The 8,618-nt window shown below is 43.4% G+C and overlaps 1 long non-coding RNA gene across 1 annotated transcript in view; it reads left to right on the plus strand.

Annotated features, from left to right (window-relative positions):
• The window catches only part of LOC129658654 (uncharacterized), a 30,282-nt gene extending 27,563 nt beyond the window's left edge, over positions 1-2,719 (plus strand). Inside the window, exons 3-4 of the long non-coding RNA XR_008717491.1 lie at positions 638-758; positions 2,557-2,719. This is a non-coding gene — a long non-coding RNA (uncharacterized LOC129658654). The remainder of the gene's footprint in view (positions 1-637; positions 759-2,556) is intronic.
• Positions 2,720-8,618: the final 5,899 nt, after the last annotated feature.

Consider the following 8,618-nt stretch of genomic DNA (forward strand, 5'->3'; position numbering starts at 1 on the left):
ATATGATCTCTCAAATGTAACTTTCTAAAATGCTGCTGTGACCACAAGACTTCCAGGCTTTACAACAGTTAATGGTCTTCTTGTGGTCTGTTGCATAAAGGCTAATTTCCTTGTCCTTGTGTATAAGATTATTCATTGATTCACTCAACAGTTGAACAAATCTTTATTGCACCAACTACATGCCAGGCCCTGGGCTAGGGCTGGGGGTACAGCAATGGATAAAATGAGTTAAGACTGTGCTCTCGTGGTCCCAGAAATTTTACAGTTCTGTGTTTTCTCCAAGTCTGTATTTAACCAAAAATGGTAGACTTGGAATTAGAGTCAGGCTTTTTAAACTTTTGATCCATTGAACTCCTCTAGTCACAGGTTTAGCTTCGTATTTGATCTGAAATACTATGTGGCTCCCACCTAAATTATGTCTGCTGTCTGTTTTAGAGTTGGGTTTACTGTACATCTAAGTCATTTCGTCTTTTTGCTGGGCACATAATTAGACCACATTTCCCAACTTCCCATGCAGGTAGAGGCGGTTATGTGACTGAATTCTAACCAGTGAAATAGGCAGAGGTGATATGTACTACTTCCCAGCCTGGACCACAGAACCCTGCCCCTGTCATCATCTCTCCTTTCTCTCCATTAGCTGCTGAATATAGAGGACTCCGAAGACCAAGAAAAGGGTGAATCCATAACATGGAAGAAACATTTCCTGAATTACACATGGAAAGCAGCCTGTCAACCAGGAGAACTTTGTATGACTTCTTGTGAGTGAGAAATAAATTTCTATTGTCTTAAGTCACTGGGGTTTGGGAAACTCTTTTTTTTTTTTTTTTATAGCAGATAATAAATCACCCTTCAAATAAAAACCTAAAATGGGACTACAAGAATGATAATCAAATGACATAACTTTATTCTTAAATAATCTATTAAACTATATGCCCTATGTTGTTCTTTGACAAACTGGATATAGACATCAATAGTCTCATCAAATTCAAAGGAGATAGCAGCACTCCCGGAGAAGGCAATGGCACCCCACTCCAGTACTCTTGCCTTGAGAGTCCCATGGATGGAGGATCCTGGTGGGCTGTAGTCCATGGGGTCGCTAGGAGTCGGACACAACTGAGCGACTTCGCTTTCACTTTTCACTTTCAATTCATGCATTGGAGAAGGAAATGGCAACCCACTCCAGTGTTCTTGCCTGGAGAATCTCAGGGACGGGGGAGCCTGGTGGCTGCCGTCTATGGGGTCACACAGAGTCGGACACGACTGAAGTGACATGGGGTCACACAGAGTCGAACACGACTGAAGTGACTTAGCATAGCATAGCATAGCATAGCAGCACTCCAGGAAAATTTAAAATGATATTCAATGATACTGTAGATCCAGTGTATCTTAATATCAACAAGGCGTGCATGCTAAGTGACTACAGTCATGTCCAGCTCTTTGCGACACTGTGGACTGTAGCCCACCAGGCTCTTCTGTCCATGGGATTTTCCAGGCAAGAATACTGGAGTGGATAGCCATTTCCTCCTCCAGGTGATCTTCCCAACTCAGGGATTGAACCCACATCTCTCACATCTCCTGCATTGGCAGGCAGGTTCTTTACCGCTAGTGCCACCTGGGAAGTCGTCATCAGGACATTTTTGAATAAAATTGTGAAATAGGGGTACTACTCAGTGAGCTCAAAGCTGTCTAATCAGTTATACTCCAGGTGATTAGTGGACACATTTAAGTATGTTCTGCAATTCCAGAAATATTGGGCTATTCTCTTAGCCTTGTCTTGGTCAGCATTTTTATTGGTGTCTTGCACGAGGATGTAATAAGTATGCTGGTCAAATGTGCTTGTGACACAAGTCTGGAGGGGCTAGAAATGAGATATAAGATCACTGACAGAATCAAGATTCATTATCTTGATGTGCTGCAGTGCTGGGCCAAAACCAGCAATGTGGCATGTAATAAGGATAAATGCAAGGTCTTGTTTTTAGGTCCAAAAATGAATTATAAAAATACAAGATGGGGAACATGTAACTTGGCAGCAGTTGGTGTAAAATGGCTCTGGGGGTCTTATTTAACCAAAAGCTCAATTTGAGCCAACAGTGTGATATGGCTTCTCAAACACGTGCTTTAATCAAAGCATCATGGGACCATCACGAGACGCATTAGGCTGTGTGCTCCTCAGATGAAACCTGGGGTATTATTTTTAATTGTAATTTTTTAATGTATTTATGTATTTATTTTTGGCTGCTCTGGGTGTCGTGGCTTTGCAAGGGCTTTCGCTGGTTGCTGTGAGCAGGGCTGCTCTCGGCTGTGGTACACAGGCTTGCCACCACAGTGGCTCCCTTTGCTGAGGGAGCTCCCTTTGCTCTTGGCGTGGAGCTGCAGGGGTTGCGGCACACAGGCTCGGTAGTGGTGCCACGTGGCCTTTGTTGCTCTGTGGCATGTGGGATCTTCCCACACCAGGGATCAAACCCATGTCCCCTGCATGGGCAGGTGATTCTTATCCACTGTGTCACCAGGGAAGTCTTTAATTATAACTGTAAACTTCTGTGTATGTTGGAACAGTGACGAACTGAAGACTCCACGGAGGAGGTGTGAAGATGGTGACTAAAGATGTCTGCTGCCTTGCATCCATAGCATGCCACTATTTAGCGCTCATTTCTCCAGCTTTGCACTACAGTCTGTCTCATCCACTAGGCAAGCTCCATTAATGAAGGGATCCTAATAATTACAGCATCAACAATGGTTACAGGTAATATTGACTGAGTTTTTCCCTTATGCAAGGCGTTTCTCTAAACGTTTTACATATATTCCCTTATTTAACCTCATGGCAGCTCTATGAAATGTGTCCTACTAGTGATCCCCTTTTATGGATGAACTAAGGCACAGTGGGGTCAAGTTCCTTAGTAAATGATGCAATCGGGGCACAGTTTCAGGCAAGCTCTGAAATGCCAACCTTAAGCCCTCATGCGCAATCATTTTACTGAGGGAGAGTAGAGTGGTACATAGAAACCAAGTTGTACAAGAAGCAAGAGGGGCAGGTGTCAAAAACATTTTAAAAACACTTGATGCTCTTTAATCCTCCAGATTTCTTTGTAAACTAAGCATGGCCAGTTTAGAATAAGGAAACAAGCCCAGAAAGACTACATTAGTTCATCCACCCATATGTTTATCAACAAACATTTACTAAATGTCTATTGGGTTCCAGACAATACCACTAGATCATAGGAACTTTATAAAGCAGGTGTTATTTCTATTTCATATTTAAGGAAATGGAAGTTCATGTATACATATGATACATGTCTGGGTCCGACATTACATATTTTTCTTTCAAAGCTTGAAGTTGGAAGGGTCATTCTTCCTCAATGTTAAATTTCACAACCCTCTGTGCTGGAAAGGGGTTTCCATATCTAATTAGTAGTTGAGTTCTTGGTTTCCAATATGATGTTCTTACCATAGGTTATGTGAAAAAAAAATCAAAGTGACATAAATGCAAAGAAGGGTCATCACTATCAGTAGGGATGAACATTCTTAAATAAACACCTGTTAGAAAATGAGTTTATCCTTGGAAGGTGCTTTGAGATCTTTGGGAAATGTGATTGGGGTTGAGGGGAGCAAGCCGGGACACCTTCCTGTCCAGACATTCCAGGCTCCAGGCCTCCCAGCTGTGGAATGTCCTGGAATGTGCTTGAATCAGTGTGGGCTGTGGAGTCTGGGAGCAGTAGGGCTCTGATGCAGGGGCTGGTCTGGACCCACCTGGGACCTCTGGTGCGGTTCACCAGCGAGGTAAAGAAACTAATAGGAAATGCAAAAAACTCTCCTGACAAGGCAGGAGACATGGGTTTGATCCCTGCATGGGGAAGATCCCCTGGAAGAGGAAATGGCAACCCACTCCAGTATTCTTGCCTGGGAAATCCCATGGACAGAGGAGCCTGGTGGGCTACAATCCACGGCGTCACAAAGAGTCAGACACGACTGAAGCTACTTAGCACACTTGCATGCACAGCTTGTCACTGCAGGCCTCCCTGAAAGCAGAGGTGGTTTCAGGGAGAAACCAAGACCAAAGAAGAGAGTGGTTGCTCTATCCTTTCTTACAAATACCCACCAAATCAGCATAATATCCAGCAGGGGCTGTCCAAACATCTCCCTCACCCCTGTGACCACGGAGAGTTAGAAGGCTGTGTCATCTATCCTTCCTTTTAAAGGAATGGTCTGCTTTAAGGTCAGAACTGAAGAGAAATTGTGGGCCCAGGCAGTGAAGGGTAAGGAGTTGGTAGTGAAAAGAGAAGCAGAGTGTTTGGTGCCTCAGTCCCAGAAGTTCTGGGAACTCTCCTACCCACTTCTCCCTTTTAGAACAGACGCAAAGGCTAGCCCCTCTGCAGCAGCCTTTTAAAGTGCTGTCAATAAGGGATCTTTCAAGGATAGTTGGAATGCTCATCAGGGGAAAGATTTCTGTTTCTCTCCTGGGAGGCCTCAGAGACGTCTACATTTCCCAGAACTTCCCAGAAGAGAATCAAGGGGAAGGAAACTTACTGCTTAGACTGCAGTTGGCAGTGACTTTGGGGATCAGCTCCCCGCCCCCCAGGCCCTGGCTTGGTGCCTCTATGGGGAAGCATCTTTAACTTTCATTGCCAGGGGTGTTTTGCTTCTAGTGAGTGGAGGAGGAGATAGGAGAGGAAATAAAAGCACAAAAATGAAAAACAAAGAATTCCTGAAGGTCTGATAAGTTGTTCAACTATGCACCAAAACATAAATATTTGGCCAAATTAGTTACTCCAAATGCTTTATATTTCTAAAATTGAGCCATAGTTTTGTTATACTTTGAAGTTTTCCAGCTCTTGACAATCCTGTGCAAATCTAAGGCAAGTGGGGCTTGGAGTTCATTTCCCTCCCTGAGATCCCAGCAAACACTTAGCTTCTTTTCTTTGAGGCCTGGTAAAATGATTTTGTTTTGTTGGTCATCTCTTTCCAAAGGGACATGTTCTGTGTTTGTGCAGTCACTTGAGTCAGCATTTTATTAGTGAACAAGCAACAAGCAGCATGTGCTGGAAAACCATAGCTTGGAACTGATGAGAAAGCTCTAATGGTTATTAAAATATGTGCATCCTAATATAATCTGCAGTGATGCCGCAGCTTAATTTCTGCTCACCTTTTGTTGAATTCACCTTTTGAGATTTGCATGACTTCAATCACGGAGTATCTCATGACTGAAATTGAATTTACTTATGCTATGGCATGGCAGAAATCACTGTTCCCTCGGGCTGAAGAATGAACATCCATAAATTGAGTGTTTATATGATCCTCAAGCTGTTGGTTAATTTCCTCAGTGTAGTCCTGTTACCTGAAAACTTGAGTTCACCTTTTGGTGGATGTCAAGCCAAAAGACACAACCAAGCCAAGGAAGGGGAGATGGAAGGTTTTCTTACTATACTTGCAGCAAGTAAGGAGAACCAGGGATCTTTCCGAAAGCAGTGTTTTCCCAGACGGCAAAATTGGGGAAGTTTAAGCCAAAGATACTCATGAAAAGGTTTGAGTTGTAGGCAGAGACCAAACTTTAATTAATTAAAGTCAGGAGGGTCAGTAAAGGTCAACAGCCTCATCCTTTACGTTCCAGCTGACCTTGTGTGGTTGAGTGCTTCAGGCTAATCTTTACCTTGAGATAGAACTGGGACTCTTCACAAGTGGTATATTATCTTTGCTAGTGTTATTTCTCGTGCCATAAGAGTCTTTGTTTCTGCATTCTCTTGTTCCCTAGAGATCACTAATTACTGAGACTTGGTCAAGGGTATGACCAGGCTTGAGTCACAGAATGGTTTAGGCCAAAAATGGCTTCTCTTATGTCGAGAAAGCTATGCCTAGTTTTATTTCTCTGGGCATCCCTTCCTTAACTGCTTATCTCATGAGTTGTTTGCTATCATTTTAAAAAGCAGTGAGATATTTTAAGGTCTAGGAAACAATATGTCCCTCTTTTCCTGCAGTACCTATGTTTAAGGGAGTTAATTTTTTTTTTTAATTTATTTTTGGCTGTGATGGGTCTTTGTTGCTGCATGGGGTCTTCTCTAGTTGCAGTGAGCAGGGGCTGCTCTTCTGTTGTGGTGTGCAGGCTTCTCATTGTGGTGGCTTCTCTTGTGGAGCACAGGCTCTAGGTGCGTGGGCTTCAGTAATTGCGGTTTGCAGGCTCTAGAGCGCAGGCTTAGTAGCTGTGGGCTTAGTTGCTCTGGGGTATGTGGGATCTTCCCAGACCAGGATCGAACCTGAGTCCCCAGCATTGCAAGGTGGACTCTCAACCACTCGACCACCAGGGAAGCCCGAGGAAGTTAATTAAACAAGGAGGATATTAGATTAAAGTGGCTTTAATGCCTTAGTAGCCTAACCTAAGCCAAACCTAAGCAAACCCAAACCTAAACCTGTAGACACCTCAAGGTAAAGAAATCAAACCTAAGGAGAACCCATCAGAACAAACCAAGTAGACTTTCCCAAATAAGGCAACTGCTTAAGCTATAGTCAAGCAGATAATTGCTTTGTTTTTGCCTCTTCTCTATCAAGTCTCTACTCTAGCATCTATAATATAAATGGTGAAGCACTCTGGTTTGCTGGTACCCAATTCAAATCGATTTTTGCTCAAATAAACTCTTAAAAGTGTAATATGCCTCACTTGATCTTTTATCAAGGGGAAGATCAAGACAGAAAGATGGAAGAACCAAGCCCCATGGTTAAGCCTTTGGCCAGTGGGAAACTTTTTCTCTAGTGGTAGCTCACTGTGCATCATAGTCATGAGAATTATTTTTAAACATTATTTGGCTGCGCCGGCTCTTAGTTGCGGCACGCGGCAACTTTAGCTGCAGCATGCGGGATTCTTTTAGTTGTGGCATATGGGATCAAGTTCCCTGACCAGGGATCAAAACCGGGTCCCCTGCATTGGGAGCATGGAGTCTTAGCCACTGGACCACCTGGGAAGTCCCAAGAACTATTTTTGTTAAAGAAGACAATGTGTGGTGTTACTGAGAACTGTCACTTTCTAGTCAAAGTGCTAAAGAAGTATCAAGCCTACTCTCAGGCCCCAAATCTTTTGACCTCATTCCCAGGAAACAAGACTACGGACCACCTCCAGATGTTGCTGATGAGAGTGAGTGTGTAGCTTAGAGTTCAGGTCAGATATTTAATGCAGAAAATCAGAGGTCCTGCCTCTTTAGAGTTAGCTCTAAGGATTTATTCTATTCTCTTTTATTAGGAAATACTTGTGTTTGGGGATGAGGGTGGTTATGAGAGGGACAGAGCACGAGTGAGTGTGTAATTTTTGTGTAGGAAACTTTGAAGATATTGAAAGCACAGGAGATTCACCTATATATGCAGACACTGACCGAATTACTCTGAAATTGTTTCTGTTGTTCGATCACTCAGTCATGTCCGATAATTTTCGACCCTATGGACGGTAGCACTCCAGGCTTCCCTGTCCTTCACTATCTCCCAGAGTTTGCTCAAACTCATGAGGATGAGATGGTTGGATGGCATCACCTACTCGATGGACGTGAGTTTGAGCAAGCTCTGGAAGTTGGTGGTGGACAGGGAAGCCTGGCGTGCTTCCCTGTAGTCCATGGGGTCACAAAGAGTCAGACATGACTGATCGACTGAACTGAACCGAACCTTTAATCAAAGTAAACCAATCCCAGTAAGCTTACCAGAGCAAAATTCTTCAGACGATATTATCTCCACATCTTCCTGGTCACAGTCACTTGGTTTTCTCAAAGGAGCCTCTGCCTCTCCTTGACTAGCCCCTCAGTTCCTGCCCTTCCTAAGCCTTGGAAGGCCTCTCTTTTCTCTTGAAAGAGCAGATGAAACTCCTGTTCCTCCAGGAAGGCTTTCTTGGAGAAAAGGAGCAACTTGCCTTTCTCTGGACTCTTGCAGAACTTTACTTGCACCACTTCATGACAGTTATTTCATTATGCTGCATTGTAGCCGTGTATATTCACATCTTATCTCTTCTACTTATCTCATCTGACTTATAAGCTCCTGGAAGGCAAGATCTGTGATATATAGATAGTCCCTAACTTAAGATTCAACTTACGATTTCTTGACTTTACAAGGGTATGAAAGCAATATGTATTGAGTAGAAACTGTACATCAAATTTTGAGCTTTCCCCAGACTAGTGATATGCAGTGCAGTACTCTCCTGATGCTGGGCAGTGGCAGTAACCTTCTCTCCCAGTCAGTTATGCCATTGTGAGGGTAAACAATGGATACACTCTCAACCATTCTGTACCTACACAACGATTCTCTTTTTCACTTTCAGTACAGTGTTCAATAAGTTACATGAACTATTCAACACCTTATTGTAAAATATGCCTTAGATGATTTTGCCCAACTGCAGGCTAGTGTAAGTGTTCCAAGTGCATGTATAATATCATATAAGAAATGAATCACCAGTCCAGGTTCGATGCAGGATACAGGATGCTTGGGGCTGGTGCACTGGGATGACCCAGAGGGATGGTACAGGGAGGGAGGTGGGAGGGGGGTTCAGGATGGGGAACATGTGTACACCAGTGGCGGATGCATGTTGATGTCTGGCAAAACCAATACAATATTGTAAAGTAAAAAATATATATATATGATGTTTGGTAGGTTAGGTG

The sequence above is a fragment of the Bubalus kerabau genome, chromosome 8, assembly GCF_029407905.1.
Source record: "Bubalus kerabau isolate K-KA32 ecotype Philippines breed swamp buffalo chromosome 8, PCC_UOA_SB_1v2, whole genome shotgun sequence".
In the NCBI taxonomy this organism is placed as follows: domain Eukaryota; kingdom Metazoa; phylum Chordata; class Mammalia; order Artiodactyla; family Bovidae; genus Bubalus; species Bubalus kerabau.